Raw genomic sequence first — 13526 nt, 5'->3', positions numbered from 1 at the left:
CCCTTACCTGAGCCAAAACCATAACCTAAACCTCCTTCCCTAAAGCTCAACACCAAACTAAAATACAACCATGCAGAAGATCATAGCATACTCGAGAATCTTCTTCCCCAAACTTTTTAGATTCTCCATGACTCTCCTCGAGTCGAGTATGGATCCCGTGCTTTCAGTAGTAAGGGCCCAATACTACCTTCCACACTTATCCATACTTTCCTCCGGAATCATCCTGAATCCTCTAAGTAACCCACTCCACTAATGCACTGAAGCTCACTAAACAACGCAACAGATCCTACCAAAGAAATCCCTTGGCTCTCCAAGGTTCCCGACCTCACCCTGTCATCAGCTGCTGAGGATCTCCCCATAATGATAGTAATCCACCTCATGAATACCATTATATTCACTTAGTGGTTGACTCCCATCATCTAAGAGTTCCACAAAGCACAAAGCAAGCAGCATTCATGTAGGAACACCCCAATCCATAGAACTATCATATAATGATCAACCCACTCATCACCACTTAAGCTAGAAATTTCACCCTTACTGTCGGTTGCCTTATGCATGCAAATTATAAACATAACATGATCAAATAGACTGTTGAATAACATACTCTACCCTAGAACCACAACCGGACAAGGAACAGGAATAAGGCCAAGTCAATTATTCTAAGGCTATAAGATCCTAACCGTATACAATTTTTAAAGCATACACTTAGCAAATACCGACTCCAAAAGATATTCCCATCTCAACATAACATCCAATTCACCCAATGCAACAAGGTATCACATATCAGATCAAACTACCACTAGCTATTCCTCACTAGCATGCCAGTTTACCAACTCATATGATATACACAGAAGGCATCTCTACTAGCATTCTATCATGCAAGCACTGAGCAGATCGTTAAACCTAACTAGCGTGTTATTCACAGATTCATAAATAACACTAAAGATATCAACTTGATATCTAGCATGTTATTCACAGACACCAAATATATCAACTTGAAGACTCACTGAACAAAATATCAACTATATCCACGGGTCGAAGGCACCAATGCCGGCCAAAGATATCAACTTTAAGACTCACTAACCAAAATAACGCCAAGAGTGCCAACTCTAAGCTTTAGAAATGATATGAACTGATAAGATCTCATCAAAGAAACTAAAAAAAAGTTCATAAACCCAAATCAAAAGAGATCTAAGCTAAGAAGCATCAAGTTCAAGACTTTATACCTTAAATGAGTGCCAAATACTGATGAGATTCTGGATCTGTACGCCTTCACTCCTTTAGCGAATCTTCAAGGATGACCAACTTCCTTCAAAGCACCAAAATCCACCTCACAATGATCTTCTAAGCTCAAAACACACAAGCATGGAATTAGGGTTCCGGTGTACGGTAAAGAGGACAAGGAGGCTAATAAAATGAGGGTTTTGAAGTCCGTAACGATGCTTAAATAATGGCCAACACCGAAAATTAGGGTTTCCAAACCCTAATTTTATACGCGTCGCGTACAATTCTATACGCCCAGCGTACACCTTCGGATCCTCGATCAGTACCCTCGCATGAGTACACTAAGCATACCACTTGGTACGCCCTGCGTACTCGCTTCACTGCTTGTACGCTAAGCATACCTTGTTGTACGCCACACGTACCTCTCAACCCCTTAACCCTAAATACTCTGAAGATCATAAATCGTATATTGTAAACCCGATTCTGACAATCCTTATATCCATAAAAAGGTAATTGAATCTCTACCCTTCAATAAGCTCGTACCCGCCTGATCATATCCATAACGAACATACATTTCCATAGGAGCCCAAGCTAACAAATTTTCGAAATACCCTTTAACTCAAAAGCACAAACCGAATACCCGCATCATCCACCTCCAAATGAGTCTCAAAACTAAATTCTTCAACGATCACAAGCCTACTAATGCCCAATCCTTGATCACTACCCCGAAATGGAAACAATCTAAAACAGGGCGTTTCTCTTATAGTGGAGCTACAAACGCAAAGATGTATGGATGCCATGTAACAAGCCACTGCAAAGGGGAGGGTTAAGTTTGTTAATTCATTTTGACAAGATCTAGAAAGTTAAGCTTTGTTTATTTAGCCCAATTTATTGTTTTTCGTTAGTAAATTAGTAATTTGTAATATGAACTAGGGGTTTTTTCAAGGTTCGCGATGGAAAAAAGTGACTGTTTTATTTCAATGACACATTTACACATACTAGATATATTTAGAAAAAAGGTAATTGGGTAAATGTGACCGTTTTCAGCACCATAATCCTCTTCCTTCAGTAACCTTTCCGGTTCCTCCAAATCTTTTTTCTGGATCACATAGTTCTAATGCCTACAACTCATGCTCAAAAATAATATCAAAAGTATCGAAAACTAGATAATCCATTCACAATAATGCAAAAATAAAAACTAAAAACTAAACTATATACAAAGTTCAATAAACAAGAAAAACAACCTGAGTTAAATGCAACTGTTCCCCGACAACAACATAAAAAACTTGATGTGTGATTTATATACTATAAAATTATCAGGTTTTAAATTTGTAAATCCTAATATATCTCAACCAAACTGTCACATAATAGGCGGTGTACATAATCCTGAAATAGTACAGCTATCCTAAAACATTATAGTTATGGTAAGAAATGGTGTCGAAGACAAGGGAAACAACTCAGATTAGATCGGATAATTCAAATTTTAATTAAAGTAGTAACAGCAAAGTAAAAAAAGGGAAGTGATTAAATTAAATTAAACTAGAAACTAAAAACTAAAACCAAACTAGATATTAGATTTATAGACAGAATATAAAGTACGCCTACTTAGAATCCAAATCCCTTATTTTGTATGGTTGATTTATTAGAAGTGCATTATATCGTAAATTACCGATTTATATAATGATTAGTTATCTTGGTACGATTAACTGATATTAATAGTTATAAGCAACTAAAATATTGATTGTGCAATTAGCCAGCTAAATAGTTAATTGAATGTTCAAATTATGAGAGATGTGATCTAGTGATTTAATTTCAATGGTCACGAAAATCAATCAAAGCATAACATTAACATAGATTGCCTACTTACACATTTAAGTTCCCGATTATATCACCTAACCCTAGGATTCGGTTTATCTCTAGTCATAATTACCAATGTCTTGGACAACTATGATTCAAATTAACAAACTCAGATCAATCCTCTAGACTCTATTAAATTAGCAAATATAATAAAAATCAAAACATTAACATATAAGGTAGGCGATCAAACAAGCATAATAAATAGTCAAACTTTATAAATCCAGCTAACAAATCATACCGATGTATTAAGGGGTTCATCTAAACCTAAGCTGAAGCAAAGGGCTCTACCACAAAACGAGTAAATAAAAACAAAAAACATTAAAAAAGAACAAATTGCAAAACACAATCATAAAACAAACTGATTTGTAGTTCTAATGCTATAGCTTTCGATTCCTCAAATATTCGCTCCAAAGTGATTCTCCAATCTTGAAGTTAACCCAAAATGGTATTTGGAAAAATATTTTTGTAAGATATTCTTTTGACTGTGTTGGGATTGATGGGATGTCATTTTAGGGTAAAAAGATTGAGTATTTATGGAATTTACGAATCCGCATCGCGAGAATGCAGGATTTCGTATTGTACAAAAACTCTATAAAATCACAGACCAGGAAAACGTGAATTCCACATCATGGTTGGTGTATTATCGTGTCACGGTTTGTCTGAAATCTGGCAAGTTTCTAAATTTCGTCCCTATCAGCTCCAACTGTTTCCTTCTATCATAAGCTACGAATTTGACCTATAACTATCCACTTCAAAGCATATTAAGCATCATATATCTTTAAATATAACATTTTATATTAATTTATTAAGATAGTTACCCAAAATAAATAGTTAATTATGGCAACATCATGTTGTGTTAACTCTTTTCCAACGTTTGGTTAATAAAATCTTAGGTTTAAAAAAAAAATAGTGAAACATTATCACTACTAAAAGGTTCTTGAGTAAGTCCATTTCTAAAAGGTTCTTTGATAATATCATCACTACAAATTTCTTTAACATGACCAACCACATAAGGTTCATAAGGAAGGATACATACCATAAGGTTCTTGATTAGAGCCATAACTAGTCAGGTTCATGATTTGTGTTTTTAGAGGCGCTTAGTGTGAGTTATGCTAGGTAATTGATTCAAGCATGTGTGACATTATGTTGAGAATTTTTTCATGCATTATATTATTTATGTATAAATTATATTAATAGTTATACATATCATCTTAGTTATTAAGAGTAATTATTTAGTACTTTTACTTTTGAGATATTGTTAATCACTAAGCTTCATGCTTATAGTTACTATATTGGCTATATCTTAGGCATGAGACCTACTAGCAAGGGGAAATGAAAAACATGGAAAAAGATACATAAAACCTTTAGAAAAGTACCATTGTTAGTAACTCATTCCAAAATAGTTTATTTTGTATGTAACTAATCAACATATGGATTTTATATTATCTCCCTAATGGTAGGTTAAGCACGGTGCAGTTCGATAAACCAAAACTGTTACGTCCCAATTTCAAAATAAAATTTTCATTTTAATCAGGGTAAAACATCACATTATGAAATCCATGTTCAGAAATCCGTTTGTTCCATGTGTATAGCCATCTCTTCGCCATCCCACAATCACCACTGGTACTTAAAAAACGATAAATCTACAACTATAAGCCAAATGTTAGTGAATTCCCCCAAAATACCACACACCACAATATATATACAATGCATGCAGACACACGAGCCTTCAGTCTGTATGGCGTACCTGTAAAGCGTACAACATGAATGGATAGTTTCTGAGCCTATAGTATGACTGGCCGGCCTCACAAGGCATATAGTACATTTGGACCGCTCTCTTTCTCTCTCTCTCTCTCTCTCTCTCTCTCTCTTAACATACAATTGACCCACCACTAGCCTACTGCATATTGTTGGCCTTCTTGGGCATGTTCACCTACATCGAAAAGCAGCATTGCCTCAACCCACCCACCAAAATATATCAACATATGAAACAAATATGTAATCAACTAGCCATACAACTATAAGCCAAATGTTAGTGAATTCCCCCAAAATACCACACACCACAATATATATACAATGCATGCAGACACACAAGCCTTCAGTCTGTATGGCGCACCTGTAAAGCGTACAACATGCATGGATAGCTTCTGAGCCTATAGTATGACTGGTCGGCCTCACAAGGCCTATAGTACACTTGGACCGCTCTCTCTCTCTCTCTCTCTCTCTCTCTCTCTCTCTCTCTCTCTCTTTTAACATACAATTGACCCACCACTAGCCTACTGCATACTGTTGGCCTTCTTGGGCATGTTCACCTACATCGAAAAGCAGCATTGCCTCAACCCACCCACCAAAATATATCAATATATGAAACAAATATGTAATCAACTAGCCATATAAACACATGTAACTATCTACCCTAGTCTACCACTCTAACAATTTACAACCGCATACTAGGCCTCGTACAATAAACTACGCCACTGCTGGAAACTTTATGAGGGATGCATAGCTACATGTAATCATAGGGGAGATATGCATTTAAATAGGAGATTCCACTCTAGAGCCACAACCAAAGAAGGAACACGTAATAAACCTAAGATCAAGAGTGCATAGGCTATCCTATGTAAGTACATACAACCCCTAGGGTAATCCACTTGCTAATCACCTACCTATTAGTACTCTAACCAGCATGTCACTACTCCTATATCCTAACATACAAGGTATACACTGTAATACAAAGTATACTGAGAAAACTCACCTGAATCGAAGACCCTAGGAAACATAGCAAAACGATGATTCCCTACACTGATCACTCCCGCAAACCGACTAGCACCAAACCAAAGTGGAACCATAATCACCCAATTACTTTAAATTTAACCCAAAGTCAAACTGGTAAAAAAGTCAATGGTCAAAAAAGTCAACGGTCAACCCTCACCACGACGTGGAGGACTCTTGGCCATGTCATAGGAACATACGGACAAAACAATCGCAACAAACTTAATCGTCAAGACGTGATGAGCATATTGTCACGTCGTAGGAGTTGATCCTGCACAGCTTAATGGATTAACCCCTTAATCTATTAAGCATTATACTTATATCCTCCAAAAAGGCTTCCTTACATCCAAAGAGTTATAAAAATCATGGCTTTATAGTCATGCATGTTTAATGCATGTCTTTCCCCAAGCTAAGCATAACAGTGGTGGAAATGAGGTTAAAAATCCCATGCATTAGCCAAATCCTAAACAAATTTTATATCTGGAACACTAAGCGTCAAATGGGACCTCAAGGATCCATAAAGTTGCCAACTTTTTGGTATACATCCACTCAAACGCTTCCAGACATGGAGAAAATGAACTAAATGCCTACATCTAGAAGCATAGAACATAAAGATTGGAACTTCAACACTCGCAATGGTCCAAAGTAATTTCTAGATGATGATGGTGAGACTTGCAAGTTGGATCTATGCACCAAGGATGCTTCTTTCTCCTTAAAGACACTAAAAACACCACCAAAAGATCAATTACTCAATAGTGGGGGCTATGGTTTCATTGAAAGGGTTGGAGGATGAATAAGATGCCCAAAACCTTGAGTTAAGAAGCTTAAATATGGAAGAAAGCCTAAAAGATCATGAGCTTAGGCTTCAGTTGCAGTCACGTCATGACCTTCCTTTCGTCAAGTCATAACGGCCATCTCAGATATGTATTCATCCAATTGGCATGTCACATCATGGTGCTCCATTCATCACGTCGTAACACAAGGTTTTTCCCAAAAACCTTACCTTTGATCCTTCTAAACCCTCAACCGATCTATTCTAGAAAATTTGTGTTACAATTATCCCCCACTCAAATTAGATTTTGTCCTCAAAATCTGTTCTCACATTTTACTCTCATAACACCCTTCAAACCCGTATGGGTTCTCCAGACCCGATTCCTTTAACACGAGTTAAGATTACTTGAATGACAACATCTCTAATCATCAACACAAAAGGTTCCAAAACCAGGCTCATAAGCCAATCAAAGCAGAGACCAAAAAATATCTTAATCACATCTAATCCAACATCTCTTAAGTAGTCGATCACCTTTCAACACTTATGCCAACACCATTTTTAGCGAGAAATACACGACTTGATGATGAACAAACAACAACATAACATCACTAACCCACAATGAGTAGAACCAAGTCCCCTGTCTATAACTTATACACTTCGTAGTCATATATAATATCCAGGTAGACAGAGCCACCCCATATGCCACCCATGCAGACCAAAATCTCAAAGACTTGACTCGACCAAGACCTCCTGACCATGTTTCGCCTACGAAATAACCAAAGGAGGAATCTATAACCAACACCATAGATGACACCCTAACACACTTATTTACCAACAAAAACCTTAATAAAAAAACAATAGACAAGACTACACTAGCATATGCATCCACCCTATCAACCAAAATCCACATATTGATCAGTCCGAGATCCTTTCGTTCATGCTCCGCCTACTAGTAAGTCGAATATGGGACCTATGGTTGACTGATGTTATCGATAATGTCACATAAGTATAAATGTACTAACGAAATTGAACAAAAACCCAATCGATCACATACTAAACTAGAACGTATACTCACTTAGCTCTAGCAACCCTGATTTCTTATCTACTGGAAACACTTGGGATAACCCCCGACCTGCCAACCAATAACAACTCTCAAATTTAGCCTAAATCCGCAAACTACTAACAGCTCTTAGTTTTACCCTCGATCCACTAACTACTAACAACTCTCCTAATCTAACATAGGCACACAATATACATACAAAACTTAACTCACACTACCAAGCCTTTGGGTCGTGAATCAGACTTCCATGTCCCATGCATGAGCCAAAATGTAACCAAATCTCATAACTAGAACACTAAACCTCAAAGGGACCTAAAGTATCAATAAAGTTAACAAACTTTATGGAATCCAACCACTCAAAATCTTCCAAACATGGATAAAATGCACAAAAAGCTAGATCTAGAAGCATATAACATAAATATTGGAACTTTAACACAAAAATGGTCTGAAGTAAGTACTAGAAGATGATGGTGAGACTTGCAAGCATGATTTATGCACCAAGGATGTTTCATTCTCTTTCCAAACACTAAAAACACCAATGGAAGCTAGGGTTTTGTTGAAAGGGTTGGAGGCTGAAGAGGATACCATAAAACTTGATTTTATGGGCTTAAATATGAAAGACTAAAAGATCATGCGCTTGGGTTGCAATTGCGGTCACGTCATGACCTTCCTTTTGTCACATCGTGACGGCTATCCTGGATACACGTTCATCCAATTAGCATGTCACGTCATGGTGCTTCATTCATCATGTCGCGACACAAGGTTTTTCCCCGAAACCTTACTTTTGATCCTTTTAAACCCTCAACTGATTTAATCTGTAAAAAAATGTTAGAAAACCGAACTGAAAACTACAAATTGTGGTTATCTAAAGAGAAAAACTAAAATTTTTGGTTATGTTTCATAGTGGTTTTGCGGTTTTTCTTGCGGTTATTTTGGTAAAGTCTAGGTTTTTAACTACAAAAATGAGATGGTGCAGTTTTGAGGTTAAAATGGTGCAGTTTTAAATGTCCAAAATGAAAGCAATTCGATCAAAAACTAGAACCAAAAGTCGAAATCGGAACATCTCGGTCTAAAATGGAGCTAACTCTTCCCAAAACGGAGCAAAACAATTCAACTTTGTGGAAGAAACCACTTGGTTCAAAGGAAATGGAAAGTTTAAAGAACCAAACAGGGTCTAACATAGAACCAAATTTCTTTGTACTATGCATCTTTAGCCATGACCCGTTATAAGTTGTATTACTTACACTTTTTTTCATGAAGCGATATAGGATACATATATAGTCTACCTAGTCTTTTGCCTTCTTTTTATAAACATATTCTTTTATTACTTTTCACACACGTCACATATATATTATATTAAATATACTATATATAATGAATTTATTTTATACTTTTACCCAGAACAAAAACTAGGGCTGTAAACAGGTTGAGTCGAACCCGAGCTTGGACAGGCTCAACTCAAAGACCTCTAAGTTATGAGGGGCTCAAGCTCGAGCTCGAGCTCGAATCAATTCAAGCTTTATTGTATGTAGGTCGTCTCGAGATCATGAAGAATTATATAAGTTCGGCTTGTGCTCGAGATCGGCTTGTTTTTTGTCTGATGAGCATAAATAAGCTTAAGTTCGGTTCAAGCGTGTAAAGAAGTTCATTTACTAATTCTCTAAATCCTTAACTACTTAATTATGTTTTTATTTTAATATATGTAACGTCCAAAATTTTCAACCAATTTAAACTTTTCAAAAGCAACCCATATTCATTAACTTATTACAAAAAGGTTTTCAATTCATTTATTATCAGAGTATTTCCCAGAACCACATCATAAACACATAAAACATGAGGAGCGGTACGATCACGCCTTCACCTTGCCACGATCTCCTGAAGTACCTGAAACAATACACTGAAAACTGTAAACCCGAAAGCTAAGTGAGTTACCCCCAAAATACCAACCACATATACCATACACATAACATATCTCATCATAAACAGAACAGCCATGCACTTTGGGCCTACTGTGTGACTGGTCCGCCGCACCGGGCCTTCAGTCCACCTGGTCCACCCTCAGAGTCTAACAACATACATCGAGTCTGTAGTGTGGTTGGTCCGCCCGCACCGGGCCTTCAACCCACCTGGTCCACCCGCACCGGGCCTTCAGTCGGCCTGGTCCACTCTCCGAGCCTCGACACGTCTGGTCCGCCCTCATGGGGCCTACAGCCTATCAGGACCGCACGCTGGGCCTTCGTGATATCCGGTCCGCCCTGGGTATGTTGGCCTACAGCACAAAGCAAGACTCACCTCAACGCAACCCCAGTCAATCAATCATGTGCACACAAACATATAATCATATAGCAATTCATCGCTAATCAACCGATCTAGCAGATCAGATACATAGCACACTCTAACCAGGATACCGACATAACCGGTCACTAACATAGCATCATCCTATATACCAGGATTCCAACCTTAACCAGGTCTCTAACAAATACCATCCTAAATACCAGGATGCAAACATATAGCAAAGCAATAACATAACAACTACCCGGATTTCCATCCGATAAAGGGCCGGCCTTGGTGCCTTAGACCGTGTCGATATACTGAGGATAGCTCACCTCAAAACTGCTGACTGAAGAGATAAGATCACGCTGCTCCAACCTCCGACACGAACTCCACCACTGATCAATACCACAAGACTGAACTCAATAAATACAAATAATTACCAAAATACCCTTGGAAGTCAACTTGTCAACTCTTGGTCAAAGTCAAAGTCCTCAGTCAAAGTCCACCTTTCTGTGTGACCCTACTCGCCGTGTCGCCCCGTCGACTTGCCGAGTCCCATAATTTTAAGTCCCTTCACGCTCAACTCACCAAGTCATCCCTCGACTCGCCGATTCATCGTTCAACCAGAAAAGGTTAGGACTCCTCGACCAGACTCGCCGAGTCCAATGCAATATTCAACAGACTCGCCGAGTTGTTCTTCCAACTCATCGAGTTCATGCACACCTTCATCCAACTCGACGAGTTCACCCATGGAACTCGCCGAGTCTCTTCAGTTCTCATTCCATACAGAGGCTTTCCAAGCCATGCAGGGGCTCCAATCCCTAAATCTACCCTTCTACAAGCCATTCCTCGCGTAAAGTGGCAAACTTTACGTGAACTCCAGGAGCTATGAGCCCAAAATGATCTAGGGCTAGACTTTTAGGACAAAGGGCTTCACTAACAACTCAAGGACTGATGCTTTCTGCCTTTATAACTCCAATACAACCTAGATCTGAAGTTGCAACTTCAGATCTAACCTCTAAACCCAAAATGGATCTAACCCAAGCTATAGAATCCCCAAAATGGATCTAACCTCTAAACCCAAAATGGATCTAACCCAAACTATGGATGACAATAAGGAAAAAGGCTTAAGGCAGAGGCTTCTTACCCCAAAGATGAGTCTAAATTGATGTAGACTTCAGATCCACAAGCCCTCTTCATGCTATGCTTAATGTCCTCCAACTTCTCTACACAAATTTCTCCTTCCAAGATTTAATCCTCTCAGCAATGGAGCCTCTCACGATTTAGGGTTTTTTGGAACTAAAAGGGGAGTTAAAGAGGCTGAGGGTGGCTATAGTGTGCTTTATATATGGCACAAACCCCAGATTAGGGTTTTTCTCCCTTCAGCACCAACTCGCCGAGTCCAACTGTCGACTCGCCGAGTTGGTCACTTATCACGTGACCAAAATCGCGACTCGACTCTCTGAGTCTATCCATGGACTCACTGAGTTTATTCTCCTTAATTACACCAAGCACCCTGAACTTGCACTTCTAAACTCGGGGTGTTACAATTCTCCCCCACTTAAATTAGGCTTTGTCCTCGAAGCCTGCAGCAACACATACCAGATGGAACTCCCTCAATACAGCTCTTGGCCTCAACCGACCCAGGTTCCTCCGAACACTGCTATCGGACCTCGATAAAGTCCAACTCTTCCCTCCCCGAGTTACGACAACTGATTCAAGCAGGCCACGGGCTTCTTTCTCTGATAATAACCCTTATTAGCCAATGATCACCTGATGATACTTTCATCACTCCAATTCACAACAATCACTTGACCCTTACCAAGCTAGATATCACCCTGAACCATCGGGTCCTGATCCGGTACCAAGCTGCTACCCCTTTCCTCGACTGGAATATCCTTTATCGAATTCACTTCTGGGACTCATCCCGCTTTCCTTTCCGAATGAAACTTATTTCTTTCCGAGCTGATAGGATGGCACATCCTTCAACTCCTGAGCAACTCCCATGAGCTCTCTCCTGCAATCACATACGCATGCTGATCCCGCTCTAACATCCTCGGGCTGGAAAACCCGACACATTTACGATAATTTCAAACATCTCCAAGATGAATTACCGCTACATACATAACCTCTTGATCACAACCATACAGAAAGTCCAAGGCTCCCTCCTTGCACCCCTTCCGAACTCCTCTGGTTCTACACTACCGGAAATCCTTCCGCAACCTCCACAGACACCCAACTCGGATGTGCTTCCATACCACTGGTACAATCCCAGTACTTACTACCATTAGCTGAAGCACTAATGGTAATCCACTTACTCCACTTCCTCCTTTTTTGGAGTACCCACGCTCCTTCCGGAGCTACATGTCTTTCCTTCCCCGGAAATCCACTCAACAACCCTTACCGCACTCGCACGTGCCGCTGAGCTACATTTCACTCTACATCATCCATGTAGAGAAAATTCTATTCTTGAACTTCCATATACCCTAAATCTGCTCGCAAGGACTCTCGGGTCCATGCACGGCTTTCTAATAACATGATCAATAATTGGGGCCAGACCATATCAATTATCATCCCCTTGTGATGCTTTTCCTCATTCTCCTCGTACCGCTCCACTAACACATACAGAGTCTTCAGCATGACTGGAACGCCTTACCAGGCCTTCAGCCTATCTGGACCACTCTCGGAACCTTCAGCATACCTGGACCGCCCTCCTGGGCCTTGAGCCTGTCTGGACCGTTCCCTGAGCCTCTGGTCTGACTGGTACGTCTTCCGGCCCTCAGTCTGTCCGGACCGCTCAAAACTGTCTTACATCACCCTGAACCATTCTTTTTAGGAATCTCTCCTGTACATACTGTTCTAGCCCTCTTGGGGTTCCGAACTCTAATTTCATTCTATATACCCAAATCCCGGCCTAACCTTAGGCCCAACCTTCGTCTGTATCCCGCCCCACTCGTCTGACCTACTCATACCAGCCCACGCTCTTGGCTGACTGGAACACTGCTGAAACTCAAACAGCTAATTGACCTCTCATGCTATCGATCCTCCTGAGAATTTTCCAATTCTCCCCCACTTAGAGCACTGACTACCAACCACCGGTGACCCAACCGGCATCACTTAAACAATCCTACTCAACAAATTCACTTATACTTGAATTGATTCTAAAACGAGCAACCTCCACAAAATCACGTTCCGACATCGCACATCTCGAACTCTAAGGGAGTTCGACCCTTAGTTGAGTATTCCTCAAATTGAAAATGCTATACACGACACTCGGACCAAAAAGCCTAATTCCCCACCAACAATTCCCGTGGATGATAACCAACTAAGACTCCCAATACCAAAACCCTCATTCATACGATAAAACCGACGAAAAGACGAACGAATACCATACCATGAATCATGCGAACGAGACTAGCATTTATAAAATACTCCATAACAACCATAATATAACAAGGTGTCAAGAAGGAAACATACTCGCAGCTGTATCCGGCTCTACCCTGACCTCCTCTGCTATAAGCTGAAAAGCACGTCCCTGAGCCCTTGGGGGCTCTACTCCACCTTGAC

The sequence above is a fragment of the Lactuca sativa genome, chromosome 5, assembly GCF_002870075.4.
Source record: "Lactuca sativa cultivar Salinas chromosome 5, Lsat_Salinas_v11, whole genome shotgun sequence".
NCBI classification, from domain to species: domain Eukaryota; kingdom Viridiplantae; phylum Streptophyta; class Magnoliopsida; order Asterales; family Asteraceae; genus Lactuca; species Lactuca sativa.
This window is presented reverse-complemented; position numbering follows the sequence as displayed.